Source organism: Ammospiza caudacuta, chromosome 2 (genome assembly GCF_027887145.1).
Source record: "Ammospiza caudacuta isolate bAmmCau1 chromosome 2, bAmmCau1.pri, whole genome shotgun sequence".
Taxonomy (NCBI): domain Eukaryota; kingdom Metazoa; phylum Chordata; class Aves; order Passeriformes; family Passerellidae; genus Ammospiza; species Ammospiza caudacuta.
The window spans coordinates 8,912,796-8,933,483 of NC_080594.1; the positions used below are offsets into that span (position 1 = coordinate 8,912,796).

General features: G+C 37.5%; 1 long non-coding RNA gene across 1 annotated transcript in view; it reads left to right on the forward strand.

Moving 5' to 3' along the window:
- Window positions 1-19,784, forward strand: part of LOC131554910 (uncharacterized) — a 53,126-nt gene extending 33,342 nt beyond the window's left edge. Inside the window, exons 2-3 of the long non-coding RNA XR_009274471.1 lie at window positions 12,139-12,280; window positions 18,780-19,784. This is a non-coding gene — a long non-coding RNA (uncharacterized LOC131554910). The remainder of the gene's footprint in view (window positions 1-12,138; window positions 12,281-18,779) is intronic.
- Window positions 19,785-20,688: the final 904 nt, after the last annotated feature.

Below are 20,688 nucleotides of genomic sequence, written 5' to 3' on the forward strand. Positions count from 1 at the left end.
CTGTTGTGCTCTCCTGGTCAGGATATTTTTAGCTTTATGCCTTTAATTTACTTTTTTACTGATATACTTCAAAACAGAACTTTAAAAGCACCCTGTTGTTTACTGAATTTTGTATCCTGATGGACACTAGCAGCTTTTCTTTGTAACAGACAGAATTAATGATCTGGGAGCATCTTCCCAAGGGAAATTGTTTGGGGTCATGATGCTCTATCCATTTGAGTTTTCTACTATTAACTCCGTAACCAGTAACTTCAGCTCTTAAATTATGAACCAGAACTTATGAGTCAATAGACCCTGAGATGACTAAAAATATCTAAAGGACTTTATCAAAAGCAAAAAAACTAAAGAGGAAGGTGGGGGGGGGGGACAAGGACGACATTCTTTTCAGGAGTGATCTTGGTTTTAAAATTACTGTTTAGAGTATCTTGCTCTTCATCAAATTAAGTGCAGCTTTTAAATATGTTTTCTCTGTGATTCCAGAGACACAATAAAAATGAAAGTTTAGGTCTTGCTTTACATTTTCTCTTCCCTCCTGCTTCTAAAGACAGGAAGCCTGTTGTTGCTGGTGGTACCTCAGCCTTTGTTGTTGACAGCACATGCACCAAACAAATCCCTTTCATTCAGCATCCTAGAGGGATTATTAGGGCTTGCAGAGTAGCATTTTATTGCATGTAGTCTGTGGTACCACTGCCTCTTTGGCTCTTATTGTAGGAGTTTGAAACAAAAATACCAAGACCACAATGACCATAAGGATTCCTGCATCTCTAAACTTTCCCTTTGAAATAATCCCACACCTCACTTTTCATTCCCTCACATGTACTTTAGGCCCACCGCACTGCTCTGCATCTCTTCCCTGCAGATAGTGTGGAAATGTGCCCATAGCCAGACAGAAGAGGTAAGGATTACATCCTCCCTGCATTCTTGCTGTGACTGGGAGTGGTGACATTTAGGATTTTTACCTTTGACCCAAAGGTTTACAGTCCCAGGAGCTGTAGAAATGCAATTACTTGAAATATTTTTTTCTCTGCGCTCCTGGTTCCAGTGGGAACAAAGTCAGGGAGATGGCTTTAAGTATAACAAATAGGCATATGTTATATGGCAGAGGCATAACAAAAAGCTCCGGATTTCATTCCAGGAACAATAGGAGGCATTACTACTCCTCACTTACAGGGAAAAGCTCTTTTGTCTGCTAGATATGAACAGGATGAGGCTTTCAGAGGCACAGCCCTGCAATGACAGCTCAGCTTCCCTGAGCTGCCCCTGAATGCCAGAGTCTCTTCCAGGGAAGCAGAGGAAGGAGTTGCTATTAACAACCATAACGACCTTATCAGATCAGTCTCAGTTTCAAAGGGATCCTGCTGCTCTTCCAGAAGCTTCATGAAAGCTAGCATCCTCTTCCTTTCCCCCAAGGAGTTAGTGTTTCACATTTAACATTTCACCCTTTAACCAAGGAGCAGACAAGGTTGAAAGTCCTTGTGTTGTTTCACCTTTCCTGGTGGCTCCAGAAGGATGAGTGTGCTGTAGGGGAGAGCTGAATTTTCTTTGAATCCTGATGTGCGTTTCTGTCTCTGAGAAGGCTTGTTGGTGAGACAGGTTGTGGAAATCCTTTCTAATTGCTCTTGTTCTTACTAAGGGCAAAAGCCAAGGTGTTTTTCTTTCCTTCAGAGTTGAATCTCGAGTGGGGAATAATTCCAGCAAGCCCCTTGCTGCAGAAGCTGCAGCCCACAGTCCCAAAATGCTTATTGTTTCATAGCTTCACAGCTTCACAGTAGAAAGCAGTCCCTGTTTTGTCTAGAATTCTTTTATTTTTTTTTTAATTTCACCAAGTTTTTTCTTTCTTTGAGAGGGTATTTAATGTCCTTGCCTGTCATGATAGATAGAAACCTAAGAAGTTTGGAAACCAGATGAACACAAAGATTTCACAGTATACTGAAAAGAAGTTTGGGTGTTTCTTTGCACTATGTGATTTGCACTCGGGTCTCTTTCTGCAGTTTTAGTTGTGGGGGTGAATTCATCCAGGGCTTTTACTTCCATAATTTAAATGGTTTCAGAACAGTGGTTATGCCAAAGCTGTGACCTGAGGTCACACCTTAATTTTCAGGCAGGCCCAAGCCCAGGACCTTTTGCTTCATACCCACTGCATATTCAGGCCTGACTGCTGGAACTTAAATGCTAACAGAGTGTCAGTTCTTTCCAGACAGCTTTACTTCATGTTTATGTGCAAGGTGAATGATGCCATGTGCAGAAATGCTCAAACTTACCAGCTGAGAATCAGAAAGGAGCAGGTTTGAAAACTATCATGCTGTTTGTTGTGAGATCACTGCTGTGAGGTAGCAGAGGAAAGGCAAGACAGTTTAAATATTTTTTGTAGAATTGTGGAGTTGTTTACATTGTAAAAGGCCTTTAAGACTGAGTCCAACTTAATTCAGCACTAAACCCTGTCTCGAAGTGCCACATCAACATATCTTTTAAGTTCTTCCAGGGGTAGTGACTCCTTTCCTGGGCAGCCTGATCCCTCACATTAGCCCACTGACTCACATCTCTGATATGTACATCCAAGACTTTGTGTCCTCATTCATAAGTTTTGTGAGATCTACAGAATTGCATAGGTCCATCCTTGTTTCCTTGCATTTGCAGAATTCCAATTGATTTGCTCCCATCTGGGAATGGAGTTAGGTGAGAAATAGGTACTTCTGACATCACCACCCCAGATCTGTTGCATTTTTTGCACAAAGCCTGAGGAATATATAAGTTGTTCAACTTCATGTTGTGGAAGCATTATCAGTCATCTTCTCCTTCCCATCTGTGATTCTGAACTCAACATCATTACGCTGATATAAATGCTCTCCAATCCATTGACACTTAGGATATGTAATAGGGGCCCACACTTCTACAAGCACAAGGAATTCAGCGAGATTACAAGATTGGCTTTTATAATGCAGATTTTCAAAAGATTGACTGAAATCTGAGGTGCTACATGAAAGACCTGTGGGGTTTTTAATTGGTGGAGATTAATTAAAAGTGATCAAACTTGTTGTTTTCAGAAAACATTGCTGTATTACCAGTTTGTTCAAGAAGAATGAGAGATTTTTAAACATTCCTATATGGCAGCTGCCAAACAGGCAGGACTGTAATTGTTTAATATCAGAATGCTTTTCTAGTTCTCAACAAAACTGCAATATAAATTTACTGTTAAGCCATTTTCCTCTTGCACAGCAGTATCAAGAAAAGATAAGGTTAGTCTGAGTACTGCACAAATGCTTTCTGGAAAAAATGAGTGGTTTTAAGGGCTCTAATTACCAGTGTGGGTTTTGGAATGTAATTGTTCTGTAGCATGCAATTCTGTGTTATTTGAAAACATTTTACCTTTCTGGTTAAATATTGGTTCTATCTATTATTTCAACATTTCATGTATATTTTTTTTTTCCTCTGGGGACTTTCTATGCATTTTATCAGCTGAGTAAATGAAGTAATTCACAAACCAAATGCCTCTTGCTCTTGATGGCTTATGGGGACCTTGTCATTCCCTGTAGCCTTTTCTCAGGCCCAGCTGTGTGGCTCTGAAATCACTTGGCTGGTAATTAGGTATTTATCAGATTGTTTCTGAAAGGGGATGAGACAGCTATCTGACACAATTATCTTTGAAAATTGAATCCCTCTTTTCTGCTGCTGCTGAGGACATTCAAAGATACTGTGAATGCTTAAAACTTCAATGCCTTTGGAAAACCCTTGCTTTTTTACATCAGGTATAACAGAGGACTCAAAATGCAATTAAAAGGAGTGGTTTGTTTTGGTTGGGTTTTTTGAACCTTTCAGCACTGGGTTTTCTTTCTAGAAAATGTTTCTTCTTCAGTGTGACTCTATTGGAAGCACTTTTGATAGCAGGCACTTCTTCAAATGTCCACTACTTAATAGTATTTGAAAGCTGTCAGTATTTCTTACAAATCAAGAAACTACTAATTACATCAAGGCATTAATAATTTTTTTTCCTGTTAAAAAACTGATGAGTGTATAGATGTAGAGAACACAGTTCCCAAACACTCCCTTGAAGGTCTTAGTAGCTGAGACATGAATCTTTTGTTCAATTTGCTGAAGGACAAAAGGAGATATACTTTGCATTACTGGTGCACTAAGAGGTTTTGCTTTATTTAGATTTGTTGTGCACAAAATTTTTAAGCACTTTGCCAGGTTTTCAAATTTTTGTGGTGGAAAACACAGGCTTCATTACACTGTTACTGAATTTCTCATAAATTTTTTTCAAAAGATAGCATTTCTTTCGAGACGTTCAAAGGTCCTTGAAGGAAACTTTTTCAGTTTGAACTGGAGGTACTTAATTCTTGTACCACTTAGGTGCAAAAGGCATTTGTAGAATGGAAAGATGAAATTACCTAATAGGAGTAAAGCATCACTTTCTACCTGACATTCAATGGGAGATTTCTGAATTGAGAAACTCCCATGCTTGAGAAATTATGAGAAAATTATTTCATATCGTACATATCATATTGTATATTATATCATAAATACTTCTGAGTAGGTGTAGACAAGTATGTGATGTTAGGCAGTCTTGCAATTTGGATTCAAAATCATGTTATAGTTTTATTTTCTGGTTGTTGAATGGCAGAAGAAGAAAAATCTCACTATAACAAGGCAAAGAATTTTAAATGTAGCAACCTTATAGATAACCTATTAATTTTGTTATCATTTTTAGTCTCATGACTATCTGCAATTACTTTGAAGATACTTTGCCACAGTTAGGGATTGAGCTACTAACCAAGATTTGTAAGCTTTTACTTTCCCCTCCTTGCTTTACATTTTGAATATGGTACAACATCCAAATCCAAGTCTGAATTCCACTTAGTTTCTCATAGGATTTTCTGTAGTGCTGTTAGTTACTATGAGCTTTGTTTCCCATTTGCTTGCTTGTCCTCATTAACAGATGGAGCCTAATTGTGCAAAAAACAAAGGGGGACACAGGCTGACCACAGGGGTAAAATGTTGAGAAATATGAAACTGTATTAAAAACCACCCCAAACAGCTGCTTCAAAAATCTTGTGGTTGAGAGTTGCATGTACCAATGCAGCTAAAGCTGCTGTTAATGTAGTTCTGTTCCAGATTTATTTGAATTCTAGAGACATTTTGTGTCACTGAGCATGAATTATGTGAGGCTGCCTGGCTACTATTGGGGAGAACAACCCAAAGTGTCTTTGCTCTAGATTTGAAGTAAATTTTGTCACATTAAAGATCTCAAAAGCCCCATCACCTCCTTTTCTCACTCAGGCACTGTGTGCGCACACAGGCTACCTGTAAAACTCTTAGCTAAGACCTTGATGGCTCTCCCTCTCCCTCCTTGAATAGCTTATTGTGAGTGATGACACACACTCCCCTCTCTTCCCCCAGCTTTTAGCTATATCAGCAGTTTCCACACATGAAAAAAAAAAAGGCTAATTAGCAGAATGAAATCACTTTCTGGATTTGAGGAAAGTTTTGTTCAGTGAATTCACTGGTGACTGGTACCAATTACCTTTTGGCCTCTGATTTCTCCCCTGGGAGTGAGTGAAGATAAAATAGAGAACAAAATCTGCGATGCTGAAGGTCTGTGCACAATAATAGTCTGCAAGTTAGAATTGATTTTTGCATTCCAGGGGAATAATCAACCTGAACACAACTATCACAGTGATGACAGGCCATAGCTTACAATGCTGCATAGCATGCATAAACATTCATCTATCTGCTTGTTCTCTTTCCCTGTGGGATCATAAGGTTATTCCCCTAAAAATGTCATCACAAACCTCCTCAACTTTCTGTTTATTGACTGTGAATTGAGGGCTTTTCACAGAATAAATGATTTTTGTATTCATATTATTTAATTTTTTTTTTCTATTAAGCCCTAAAGAACATCCCCTGCATGCTGTCTTCATTCAGTCTGCCCCTGCTCCAGGACCATTTGATGCTGACAGCTTTTCTAGTCACCCTGCCCTATAGCTGCTAAGCATTTTGTGACCAATTTTCAGTGAGAAAGCCTTTCTTCATTCAATGCTGGGCACCTTATAATATTCTATTAGCCAAAACAGAATATGGGTTGCTGATTTTGATGCAATATTCTTAAGCCTGAAAGCAGGATAATCAAAGATGAGATAGGGAAGGATAATTTAGTTGATCAGGGATGTCTTTTATGTTTTGCATCTAAAGATGGAGTAACCACCTTTATCCAGGCTGCCTATTCCACTGTGCATTCACCTTGCAGTAGAGAAGGTTTTTTCTTATATCTAAGTGGAATTTCTGTGTTTCATCTTGTGCTTTTAGCCCTGTCAATGGCCACCTATGCCAAGAGGCAGAGCTCTTTACTTTTCATTCCATCACAGCAAGGTTTTACTCACATGGAGCTGATTCCCAGGATTTTCTGCTGAATGAGCAGTCCCAGCCTCTTCCTAAATGACAGGTTTTCCTAAATCAAACATTTTTGTGTCCCTCTGCTGGATTTGCTCCCCTGTCAGTCTTGTACTGGGGACCCCAATGCTGGGCAAATCTCCCCAGGTGTGGCCTCACCTCTGCTTGGGAGAGGGAGAAGAAGGAACCCTTCCTCCTACCTGCTGTCAGAGCTTTCCCAGACGAGTCCAGGATACCTTGGCCTTCTTTCCTACAAGAACACATTGCTGCTCAACTTTTTGTCCAGAAGGACTTCTGAGTCCTCCTTGGGAGAGCTGCTTTCCAGCCAGCTGCCCTCTATGGTATACTGGTGCCTTAAGTTATTCCTCACCCAATGCAGGATTTGAGGTTACTCTTGGAATTGAATCAGTTTTTTCCAACCTGCAGAGGCCCCTCTGGATAGTGGTACAACCATGCTCCCAGTCTTTCTAGTTTAATGTCACCTTCAAACTTGCTGAGGGTGTACTCAGTCTTACCATCCAGGTAACTGGCAAAGATATTAAACAGTGTTGGATGCAGTATTTAGGAGTAGCAGCCCTTGGGATGGACTGCAAGCTAGACTTTATGATGCTGATAACAATCCTTTAAACCTGACAGTTCAAGCAGTTTTTAGTCCACCTCACTCACTGCTGATGTAGTTTGTACCTCCTCAGCTTCTTTACCAGGGACTTGTGAACTAAATCATCAAAGGCCATCTTATAGACAAGATAAACAACACCCACTGGTCTCCCCTCAGCTGCCAAGTTGATCATCACAGGAGGATTTCAGGTTGGATAGATACATTTTTTTCTTTATAAAACCTTGCTGACTACAGATCACCTTCTTGTCCTTCCAAGTATATGGAGTTGGTCTCCAGAATGGGCTCATTGCTCACCTTTTTAGGGTTTGAGATGAGGCAAAGAGGCGTGCTCTCCCCTGAATTATTAATCCTGAAGATGGGAGTATCTCTTGCGTTCTTCCAGCTCTCAGGAGTCTCTCCTGAGCATCTGTCAGGTCCAAGGAACTGGTGGCAGAAAAATTGGATTCTTTTGTTACATGTCTGATGCCTCAGACTTGGCTTAACTACAAGGGGATGAACATGGACAGCTTCTTTTTAATTTTAATTATAGTAGATGAACAAATCCTGTGGTTTTGATTAGGCAGTAAAAAGTACCATACAGAAATTGAGTCACAATTTAGGTTAGACTGCTGTATGTCAAGTTTGTCACCAACCAGCTTGGGAATGTAAACAGAGCACATTCAATACACTGCTATCATTAATAACAAATATTTTATTCTTGGGTTTCTCACTGCATTAAAAAAGCAAGCAAACAAGAGCTTAAAGTAAGTAAAGTGTAAATCTTGCATGATAACTGTTAAAACCAGTTGTTAAGAGTTGTCTCTAAAAATGCAAATGTCTGGGACTACTCAAGATTAAATAAGATGAGCTTTATGAATGCCTGTTGAAACTGTCACTGAAAGGGTGACAGTCTACATCCATAGATGTGTTATACTGATAATTACTCTGGTTTAAATAGATTTATATTTTTCAGCTGCTTTGATCTTGGTAGAGTAGATTTACTTGATAGCAAGAAAGGAGCTAACCAGACTTTTCCCCCTAGTTCATCAACTCTGTGGTTTTTGCTCCCAAATGGACACAGTTGAGACTATATAGGGCAGGGCTTCCTCCTGGAACTTTAAATAAACTTAGTTTAACATAGACAGGATGTTTAAAATAGTGAAGGGAAGTTCAGTGATCTGTAACAGGAGGAGTAAGTTTAGAAGGAGTGTCAGTCTAAACAGGGATGACCAAATAAATGTGTCTGACATGGGGATTGAAAGGAAAGGACCATCCACTACCAGCAGGCCTAAAAATGTGTTACAAGCGTTAAAAAATGACACTTCCAGAAATAGCTAACCTTGCTTCGAAAGGAATATTTTCTATTTTTTCCTTCTTTTGGTGCAATTTTGCTAGTCCACTCCTAAATGGTTGGGTACACAGCAAATCAAATTTCTACCTCATTCTGTAGATAAACAATCTTCTTCAGCATATTATCTACTAAAGTGCGTATGTTTTATAAGGGGAAGTTAATTTTATTAGTTAGGATCTTAAACCTGACTTTTGTGTCTACTCTTTCTACTCAGGACCCTGTCAAAATCTAGTCTTAGGAAGCTGGTTACCTCAGCAGAGCATCAATAATTATCAAAATTTTTGGCGAAATAAAACAAAAAAAAATCCCTGAAGACATGAAAAGAAAACCAGCTTTGGTTTCATCTTGTCTGTGTCTTTGCTTCTACACTGGCTGTAGTGATAAATAGCACTAGACTTTGGAAGTAGAGGCAAAAAATTGATTGGACCTTTTCCCTGCCTTTACCACGCTACTCCTTTCCCCTCTGGGCTTGTGCAGTTTAATTTGCCATTGATTCTTTAATGATTATAATGTCATAGAGAAGCCAGTGTTTATCTTCTTTGTGCACCCTGGACAAGGCATTGGGTCTGAATCTTTCCTTGCACATTCTGGTGAAGGTCTGTGGCCATTTCATGCAGAGTGAGGCGAGGTCTCAGACCAGCTGAAGTGTCTGTGGTGAGTGCATCCTTCTCCTGTCACTGGCAACATCTAATTAGTGCCAGTCATCATTCTGCAGCATTACTTTTGTAGGTCAGACACTGAAAAACTAATTGCAGAGAATTGCATCCGAGTCCCTTTGGCTGCAGTGCGTTTCTGGGTGTTTCTTCTGCTGTTGTGTAGTGCCAGAATTGTGGCACTGTGGCAGTAGATGATGAAAAGAAAGATCTTGTTTCTCTTTGGCTCGACTCAGCTTCTATCTGAAAACCATTTTGATGACAACTCTTTCTACTTTATCTTTCCTGTGATCAGGGGTACTCTTTCAGAAGCTCTGTACCCCAAATAATACAAATTAACATCCTATTGAAGATTGTTTTCAAGGAATATGTACAGGATTTGTTTTTAAACTGTAGACTAAAAAATATTGTTTTTCCTATTAAAATTATTTGCCTTAATGAAATCTCTTTTCCCCCAAATTTTCTGTAAGAAAAATGTTTCTAATGATACTGAGAATTTCCAGCTTTAGAATGAAATATTTTATTTCAAACATAAGCCTACAAGCAGAATAAGAGGGTGAAAAAGCTTTTAACTGAACAGCCAAGCATTCATGGTCAGAGCTCCCTGTGGAGCTCTATCACATACACAGATTAAAAAGAAATCAAAGTCTACCAGTTAAATAAATGCAAGAGAGAGGTAAGGAAAGACAAAATGTTGGGTTTGTGCATGGCATGCCTTCTCAGAGGAGGTGAGTGCCATCAGGTATGTTCCTGGCATTCATCTCTTCCCTGCAACTTTACTGTTGGGGGTCAGTTGACCTTGGCTAAAGAGCAAAATTTACTTTTCATTAAAATATAGTTGGATGGTGAGAAAAAAGACAAAAATTAAAACCCTCCCTCTCCTACCTTTCTTGTTTTTCCTTGGCTCAACTCTCCTCCTTCACCTCAGTGTTCCTTTACCTCACATAATGGCAAAGTAAATCTTGAGCTGAAGGTGTTATTTTCCCGGTTTTGTTTGAAGAAGAAAAATCCAAGGGCTGCATCTTCAACTTGTGTTAGAAGCAACATTCAGTCTGGTGTTTGCACAGAAAGTGAAGAAACAATGGGAGTATGAAACCAAAGTAGTAAATAGCTTTACAGAAACCAAAGTAGTAAACAGCTTTATATTACTGTATAGAGAAATAGATAGGTATTTTAAGGGCCTGAGCCTCCAAATTTCAGTCTTGGAGCCCTACCATGAGCAACCATGAGCAGCATGTAGCACCTTGGCCATTTATTGCAGTTAACTCTGCCATTAAGAGCTGTCAAGCTGTTTGCAACAGAAGAGCAGCCATATGAGTGATAGGGGAAATTAAAAGAAGGAGAATGGAAGGAACAGGGAGATTTTGTGTGCTGTGTGGTTGAAATGAGGAAAAAAAGTAAAATCTGTTGTGAGACACGGGTAATTATAATAGGAAATGGATTATTATTTCTAGTTACTAAGATAGTGTAGGCACAGATGCAACACAAAAAGAAAATTTTAAATGCAACATGTGTAGGAGATGGAATCTGTTCATATGAAACTTATTTATGCATTTTTGAACATCCAAAAGTGTCAGGTGGCACTGAGTGCTCCCAGTAGTCATGCAACTCTTCAATCTGTAGTCATTAAATAGGTATTAGGTTTACAGATGAAACTCTTCTGTCCCAACAGCACAAACAAGTGACTGGTGTCACTGTGGTTTTCTTCACTATTGCAATTATGTCTGATGGCATTTAAATAATGTCAGATTCATCATCCAAACTGGCCATCTCTGAGTATACATTGACAACAAGGTGAGTGAAATAAGTGTAGCTGTGAAGTTAAGGTCTAACATAATTATTTATTGCTGGAGTAGTTTTTATTGTGTCAGTGTATGTCAGATTTACAGTTCCTTGGTGGTCTCTAATTGTTGGTTAGGGTCAGGCAATTTGGCACGTCTCACCATTTGACAGACACTTAAAACAGTGTGTCTTTTCACCATCATGATCTTGTCATGAACCCCAGACACTCTGGAATATAGGCAATGCTACATTCACATGCATTTGGGTTAGTATTTAGAGAAGGGCCCTTTAAAAAAAACCAAAGCACTCAAAGAACCTCCCCCCAAAAAAATCACCCAAAATGAAACCATCAGATTGTGCATTTAATTATCTAAAAAAAAAAATCTTACTGCTTTTAAAAATCTACTGAGATCATCTGAAAAACACCATGTATATTTTCGGAAGTTTTAGAGGAAAGGTGTTTGGAACAGGCTGAAAACAAGGCCTGAGGCCCAGGGTGGCCATGGGGTCTCCCCCTTTGGGGACATTCCATTCCCACCTGGGTGCACTCCTGTGTAACCTGCTCCAGGTAACCCTCCCTTGCCAGGGGATGGGACTGGAGGAACTTCAGGGGTCCCTTCCAGCCCCAACAATTCCATGATTTCTGGACAAGTCTATACTAAGCACTAATGTAGGTGAAGAGTAAACTAATAAGTAGGATGAGCAGAGATGGCTTTTAAGCACCAGCAGAGCTGTGAATGCTTTTTAATCTACAGATGTGGTGGTCAGAATGATGCATCTAAAAGTAATATTTTGGTTAAAAATATTTTTTTTTGATTCCAAGTATTGTCTTCCTTCATAAGATTGCAAACTCACCAGAAAATTGTCTTAATTTTACCCAGTAATAACTTGAACAATTATACCTAATCCGCCTTCAGCAAAACATAATTTCATAAGGCTAAAGTGAAGTTTTAACCCTCCTTTCATAGTAAGTTGAATAGCCTTGACTGTGGTTCCAACTTGTGCAGGGGTTTAAGTATTTCTAGCACTGAGATGGATTAAACATGTACTTTATCCTGCTGAAGTGAGCAATTTCTTTAATAACTTAATCAAACAACATGCAGCACTGTAAACACATATATGTGCACCATGGGGATCCTTGTGTCTCCCTTTATAACATCTGGTTTGGGGTTGTCTGCTCTGCAAGGATAGCTAATATTCTGTTTGTGGTTTTCAACTGTCTAACTGCTAGGAAATTTAACATTGTTGTAATAGCTAAAGCTGTATTGAAACCAGCACACTTCATGGAGTTAATCTGGACAAAAATATTTATTAGTACCTCAATTTGTCATTAATTCCTCTGCTCTTATTTCCATGGTGTATTTCAGGTGACATTGACTGTTAGTGCTGCTGAGCTGGTGTAATGCAAGGAGGGACACATCATGAAATGGAAACATTATCCTTTTCTGGCTGTAGTTGCTGTATTCAGCCTTTCCAGATGCCATCAGTTACTGGGCCAGCTCATTCCAGGTAGGTGCCTTTTATTTAAACATAAATGCTCATGGTTTTTTTGCTGTCCATGTGAATATGTGCATGAATATACCTGAAGTTCTCTCTGGATGTTAAAATGTGTGTATGTGTGGAGTTAAGGAAGTTGTGAGCCTATCTGCATGCATAACACACAGAATCTGGCAGTTTAATTGTATTGTCTGTGCTGCAATGGTTGGGGTTTTTTGACTGCAAAGGAAAATATAGAAAGGGAGTGGCATGAAAATATGAGAAGGTTAAGGTGGCTATTAAAGCATTCCTTTGATTAGCACAGTTGGTGGGGGGAAGATAGAGAGGGCAGAAACAGACTTGAATATCAATGAGAATTGGAAATCTATGGAGAACCTTCCTGAAGAAAAGCAAAATAGCAGCTGGGGATTGCTGAAATGCAGTGTTTCAGTGAGGCCCAGAGACCAGGGATTGTCCTGGTGCTTGAGTATGGTAATTCTTACCAGTTCAGAGAGGGGTAGTGTGTATACAAATGGCAAGATACTGTACAAATTTATAAAGAAGATGGTGGTAAAACAGGGAACATGTATTGCTTCAGAAAATAGTAAATTTATGTTGTAGTAAAACAAAGGAAACAAAACTTTGGGGTTTTTTTTTTTAAATAGCAAATCTCTAAAAGCAGCTTCCAAGTAATTCTGAGCAATTTTCAATATTTGTAAAGAAAAATCTAACCATACTTTGATCAGTTCTGCTAATGACGTACGACCTTTCAGGAAAGCACAACTATATAGAAAAATAAGTGGCATGCTGGATTTTACTGGTTGCTTTTTCTGGTTTCAATCTGAATAATAATGTAGAAGACTTTACTGGCTTGATTTCTAATTTGAGTACATTGTGAATACAGAATTTTGTGGCTATAGAACTCTTTTCCCCATACCTTTTGAGCAACTAGCTCAAATACCGACTTCTAAAAGAAAAGGGGAAGAAAAAAGATTTCCTCAAGCATTTGTTTGTTCGCCTGTATTGTAAGGTGGTTCACAGAAAATAAAGAAATAAATTATTGGGGGATTTTTCCTGGTTTTGTTGGTTTTCAAATGCAGAAAGACTCCAGAGTAAAGGAAGATGCAAGTTAAAATTATCATTTTAAAAGTTTGACCTTGGACTTCAAACATAATCTCAAAGCAATTTACCTGTCACAAAGACATCTACTGCTCGTTTTAAAAGGAATGCCTGCAGATCCAAATGTATTTGCTTGATAGCTACCTCCATCCACTTGCCTTGGTTTCAATTTAGTCATAGTTTCATAGTCCTTACTAAAAAGACTGTTTTCATTGTATTACTTTTTCCATCAAATTAGTTTCAGAATAAAATCACAGGTGGCATTTTGATTTTTGCCTCTGCTTTGTAATTTTCATCACAGACCTCAGACTTGAACCAAGAGATTACTGTACTTGGCCAGACATCAGCATGCTGAGCCTTGCTGGCAGGGGGCCAGGAGTGTGATTATCACAAAAGATCAAATAAAGAAGGATTATTTTTTTCCTTTAAGCAGTTCATCCCATTCACTTTGCTCTTTTCATGTCTATTCCTTACAAAGGCATGTCTTTTTTTTTTTTAATGCAGAGAATGAGAGAGAACTGTGAAAAATCTCTATTTCCTATGTTTAATGAAAGAAAATTAAATAATGGTTCTTTAGATTTCTGCTACAGCCATAAAAAATTTTTAAAAAACAATGGAGCAATAGGTAATAGCTTTTCCTGAGGAATGCTAAAAGTATTAAGCACCTGAAGTATCTGTTATCATAGTAATACTACTAAGTTGTTATATTTTATTACAGTTAAGACCATACTCTTAAAATAAAAAAATTCAGGGAATTATTTTTAGTGATGTTATTAGAAACCTTTAAAAAATGAGATGTTATGGTTTCAAAACATGATTCTGTTTTGTCTGAAAATTGAAAATATTCCAGCCTTACTGATGATGTAGCTTTTCATAGGAAATGAAGTTTATAAGAAATGTGTTAGCGCTTACCCTCAGATGTGGAATACTCAGCTTCAGTAAAATGTGATGAATTTTAATAGTGGCCTTATAACTTTGAAGCATTTGTTGTATTTTTTGTTGAATCTTTCCATATATTCTTGTTGAGTCTGACTCCTTTGCATATGGGGTCTGCAGGGAAGCACTGTCTCCCCCCTTTATTAAAATCACGGCTGAGCCTTTCATCTCATGTCATTACATCTTACCTCTAATTCACATATAAAATACACTCACAATTCCACCATGGCTGTCTCCTGAGGCATGAAGTATCTCTGCCTTGGCACATCTTTATTTAATCAGGGATTGAACATTATCTGGGAAAGATGTGATTTTTTTTTTTTTTTTCCTTGCCAGTTGCTCTGCATATTTTAAAGCTGGAAAACATGATAGCTGATTTTAAAGAAAACATGGCATTAACTGATGTCATATTATGTTTAGATGCATATGTTGAGCTCTGTGTTTTCAGTTAAGTCTTTAAAGTGTTTTAAAATTACCAGTTAATAGATTGTCAAAAAAGCAAAAAAACAAAAAAAACCCCCAAAACTATACATGACATACAGAAAGAGATGTTAATAATTTGAACTGATTTATTTTTTTCTTTCTGACATAAATAACTGCGAACTTACACGTTTTTGGATTGGTAATGGAGACAACAGGAGCATTCCTGCTGCTTTTTGCCGGGTTTGGAACTTGGTTCCAAACAGTGAGTGTTGTGGAAAATCTCTCCATCTGAACTGGAGCAGATGCCACTTGTGTTGTTTGGTGTCAATCCTTGAGCTTTACAGAGATACCTGCACAAAGAAAGCCTTGTAGAAACATGACAAATTTGTCAGCAATGCTGAAAACAAACAAAAAAATTTGAATGCTTCTGATAGATTATAATATTTTCGCAACAGAATTCTCTATAGGTTTTACAGAGAGGAAGAAAAGGAAAACACCTGTTTTGAGCCCAGATTTTTGAGAAGTTTTTAAGAGCTTCTGGACCTCTATGGTTTACTGTTCATTGTTTCTCCACAAAATAGGTTCTCTATAAGAAATACAGATATATAGCATAAGATATACAAGATGTACATCATGAAATATAAACTTGAGAAATTATTCATGGGCGTATGTATAAAACTCATAAAGTAAACAACTCTCTTTGGCAGCCACAGTAGCTTACTGAGGAGGATCAGTTCAGGATTTGACTTTTCCTGGGGCAGAAAGTAATATTTTAAGTTTCCTTTTCCCTAATACTCACTGGCTTATTACTGAAGCACTGCAGGAAATAAATTCACCCTCCTACCTAGTCTGCTTGTTTGCAACAGGAGACAATTGATCCTAAAGAAACTCCCATAAATTCAGATTACTTACCATAGCATCTTAAAGGCAGTGAAAAAGAGGCAGTTGTTTTGGAATCTGAATACTCCTTTATTAGGACTTTTGTCAGGGCAATCATAATTCAGTAACATCAGTAACTAAATTGTTTGGTGTCTATTTTTTCTTTTTTAATTGCTGTCAACTTTTTAGTACTCAAAACTTTGTCATCTGGCTAGAGAAAAAAAGATTTGTGTTTTTAACCTGTAACATTACTGAACTTGTTGTCAAAATATACTTAGGAATTATAGGTCTGTTTGATACATTTTAACAAGGAATTCCACCTTCTTCTAATTTCTCTGCAACCTGTGAAGGTGTATTGAGTAAAAGTTTTGTAGCACTGGAAGATCTTAACTTGCTGCTTCATGAAGAAAACCAGGGTCTTGTAATGTGCATTCAGGAATTTTTCTGTATTTTTTGAGTGCCTGAATGGATTTTCAGTCAAATATTCAAAATAAATCTGTCAAGGACTGAAAAAGGCATTGAATAGAATTGAGCTAGTTTTGTGGTTACACAGGTCTTTTTTTGAGAAGAATGTTTAAAAAAAGGGAATGTTCAGCCAGACTCAACCAACCCATGCTGTCTTTTGGCATAGGCTGAGAGTCAAAGAGAATTGAATGCTTACATTTCGTCTAAGCCCCTCATCATGAAAATGTAAAGGAAGAGTGATGCCTCATTGAGCTAAGAAAATTGAGTGATCTTGGCACTTCTTGAAGAATGGTGGATATGAACTTAAATTCCTTCAATTGGGAAGTACTTCAGAATAGTTTTCAGCTTTTCTGATCCAACAGCAAAACTCAGTAAAAAACAATGGCAGGGCTTGGTGTTTTCTTGTTATAAATTTATAGTATTTGAAAGTAAAGTCATGTTGGTAACTATTGTGAGATGAGCCAGTAAGCTTTCCAAAGCTTGGTTTTTAAGTCACAGGGAAAATAAGGTAAGGACAGAAGCAAAAAAAAAGCAAAACAAATACTTTGTACCTGAGACTGTGCAACATGATACAAGCTCTAAATTGCTGAGTAATCTTAACTCTGAAGAACAATATGATTTAAGAGAGTCAGATTTTTAATAATCTGCAAATTCCATGCAATTTCTATTTGTCCTTGAGTCTGAGGCCAAATGAAGATAACATTTATCTATATTTTTATTTAATATATACATTTAGATATGAGTTGAAGTGAGTAACCCAGAGGTAGGAACACCTACGGAATCAGGCAAGTCATTAGGCTGGAAGACACATGGAAATCATTTAGTCTGCATAGGATGCACTCTTTCTTTTCTTTTCCTTCCACGGGCACTCATGAAACCACAACAGGAAGGGAGCCCATTGCCCCTTGCCCTGCTGGCTGTGCTCTCACTGAAGCATCCCACCGTGTTGGTAGGCATCCTTAGGTCAAGGGTGCAGTGCCAGCTCAAATCCAGCTCACCAACCAGGCTCCCAGATTCATCCTGACATTCTCTTAACTTTCTATCACATAACTTCTACTTTACAGAGTACAATCATGGAGGGTCTGTTCTTGTTGACAGATTGGAGTGGAAAGAAGTCCTGTGTTTTGTCGCACGTTTTCTGGTAATTTTGTTTTCACAGGCTTTATCAAGTGTCACTCTTGGCCATAAATTACATTTTTGTGATCCTAATTTAATAGAACTGTGACAAATGCATCTGTAAGTGATGTGTATCAAGGGATGATGATTTAATGTATTGCTTCCACTTGTAAGTGCCACCAAGTTTGTAGGTTGTGGAAGTCAAGGTCGCATTAAGGGAGAATAGAGAGACAGTTTAGGCCTTGCTGGGGTCAAGGAACATGTCGAAAGATGAGCTTCTATCATGCACATCCGTTTAACTTGAAATGGACGGAATATTCTTGTCAGTTCAGAACTGGAAATGTAAGCCAAAACCCAAATCAAGCACCCCTCACATTTTGACTCCTAAGGAAGGGTTTTATTTAGGCTGAGTAAATAAAAAGAGAGCTAAGAAATTAAGAAAAACTGAAATCTCTGCTCTGGTGAAGACCATGTTTGCGTTCCCATCTTCCTCTTGTTTCTCTTATCCCTGCAATGTGCATAGGCCATCCTTAAACCTCCTGCAGAAAGAAAGAACTAGCACCTGAGATCATCTCATTTCATCACTACTTTTTTTTGTGTGCATGTGCCTTTGTAAATATGCATAATGACATACAATTATCAGTTAGTAACTCTTAAGACTGAGAAGTCATCTTGCCTCATGGAAGCTTCAGCTTTCTTTGAAGTGCAGAGCAGTAAGTCATCCTTCCTTGTGGAATATTTTTAAAATTTCCTAATATTCATGGAGTAAGGCTAGATCCCATTATGTTGTGATACAATGTATTTGTTATCAAGGAAATATTGTGGTGTTTCTATGGTATGACATTACCATGCATAATTCCCATTATGGTTATACAAATGAGATTACTTAATAACACAAGAGATAATAATTTCTTGTTATCAGGAAATGAAAAGTGTGTAGTATATTATGTGTAATAATTTCAGTTAATATACCTACATAACAATCATGTAATTTCTTTAGTCATCCATCCCTGCTGATAGAAGTAAAAGGAAATAGCTGGTTTTTGTTAATTTGGAGTATGGTGACCAAATTTTAAGTATTTTCTGACTTGATTATATGCTAGCTAATTTTTACAATTTTATCATTTATCTATCTTTCTTTAAGTTTTCCAATTTCTGTACTCGGATTTCATATTTGTGGACTTTTTTGTGACCTTAGGTTTTCCCTGTTGGGTGGTAGTTTTAGTTTTGTCTTGTTTTTTAATTGTTCTGGGCTTTTTGTGATGGTTTTTTTTCTGACTCCTTGATGCTGGAGAGGATGACAAAGGTTTCTAATTCCTATGAGGCGAAATGTTGTGCCTGCAAAGAGAACATATATTAAAAAGCGGAAAAAAAATCCCAGCACGTGCTTCCAGAGATTGCCACTGTGTACACTGAGGTCTTAATAAATAAAAAGATTGCCAGCTGTACTTCAATTCACAGCTTCTTTATTAGCCTTTAAAAAGAAATAAATAAAGCATGACGCTTTATTTAATTGTCTGAATAGACGGAGACAAATCAAGAGGCACAGTCAGCTGCAAGACACTTAATGAAGAAATCCCTATTTTTAATCTAGCTGTAGAAGACACAACTCTTGTGCTTTGATGATGTGGCCTTTGTGATGAACCTGGCTGGAAAACCACATGTGCTGCACCATCTTCCTAATTAAGTCATCAGAATGCACTGGAGCAACCGCAGTGACTTGCGTAGACCAGGAGGAGTAATTTCAGTTCCTCTATTGCTTGGTTAATGGAAATTGGCACTGTTCTAGATTATGACTGATAGACGTGAGATGCTACAGCTGCTGTCATTGTCTCTGTAGGTAGGTGCCTTTGTAAGATCTTTCTGTGTGTGTAAGGAGGAGTTTGCTTTGTCTTTTCTCTTAATTTTCAAGGATGTAACTTCAGAGGCATTTCATCCTTTTTTCCTTGAGAAGCTGATGCCTGTCATTTTCCTCAAAATATATTGATACTCCACTTGTTTTGGATGCTCTGACAGAGCATTCATGAAAGCTGATCTCAAAATCAGGATTTGGGAAGGCTGCCTGCTAAAATAAAATTTAAGATGAACAAGAAGAAAAAAAATTCAATTGTAATCATGGGGATATAAAAAAGTTTGAGTAAATATAATGAGGATGTAATCAGTTTTTCTGTTTAGACTTGGTTAGCCGCAGCTGAAGGTTTTGTAAACGTGTAGACCAGAATCTGAAGTTTTTGCTGGTAACATTTTTGGTAAATTATTCTCATTCTTTGTGTCATGAATAGTTTTATTTGAAGCTCCTAGCCTCTTGGAGACAAAAATATGCCAGTAGTGAAAATGGTATATTCAGTTCTTACATACCTTTATAATGCATATTCATATGCACCATAAACTTAAGTTGCAAGGCTTTCCTAGTTTACTTGGCTCTGTGACACTCCCAATTTGATAACAAGGTTACTAAACAGGCACTTGCACACTAGAATCTAAGAATGATCCATTTGCTTAAGTTCTTCTGTAAAGATTGTGTTTTATATGGTTAATGGAGAAACTGGCATAAATGCTCTGTCTGTATTTGGAGATATTGGGAAAATTCCATTTATATTGAGTTGTTCTACCCATCTTAAAATTAACATGAATAAATGTCTCTTTACATAATTTTTCAATTAGCCTGAGAATAATTTTCAGTTAGAAAAGTAGAGCACAAAATGACATAGTCTCTCTTGACTCTAATATTTATTTAGATGATCAATCTGTTAATGCTTCAAAGCAATTTCATGTCTTTAACATCAATTATAAAACTAATTTCAGTCATATCAGTAAAAGAATGAAACAATTTACAAGGGTGTTTTCACTTATGACTACTCAAGGGGTTACAGCAGACATATCTGTACTTGCTAATTTATTTTCAGTGCAGTGAAATAGAATGTCTAGAGATGCTTTATTAGATATTTTAATAAGTGTTGAACATATTTGCAGAATTCCTGCCCTCACAAAGGGTGATTTATATGCACCTGAATCTGCATATGCAGAAAAAACACCCTTTTGTCAGTCGCCTTATTTTTGCATAAATGAAACAGGAAATTACTCCCTTTTGAGTAATCTGAATTTTAAATCAAAGTGATATTGGTGAAAGAAACAAGTCTTCTTTTAAGCTTATTTCTCAACTGTTCAGTTAGATTGACAATAAATTTATTCTGAGTGTTTTTACTGTGATGGTATTATCAGTACAGCATTGTGCAACTAACTATTGCTGGATCTTTATTCTAACTATTTTTAATGCATGTTCATGAAAATCCTTTACTTTTCTCTAAAAGTAAAGGTTTAATAATCACCACGTTTTTTTTTTACTCAGGAGAAAAGTTGTATATGGTCTACATTAAGAGGAATCAATACTTTTATATTTGATAAATTTACAGCGTAAGCCTGTAGGTGCTGGGTGTTTTAGTGACTTCCTGTTTTTAATACAAATTAAACAGTTTTCCCATAATAATTATTGTATATGAATG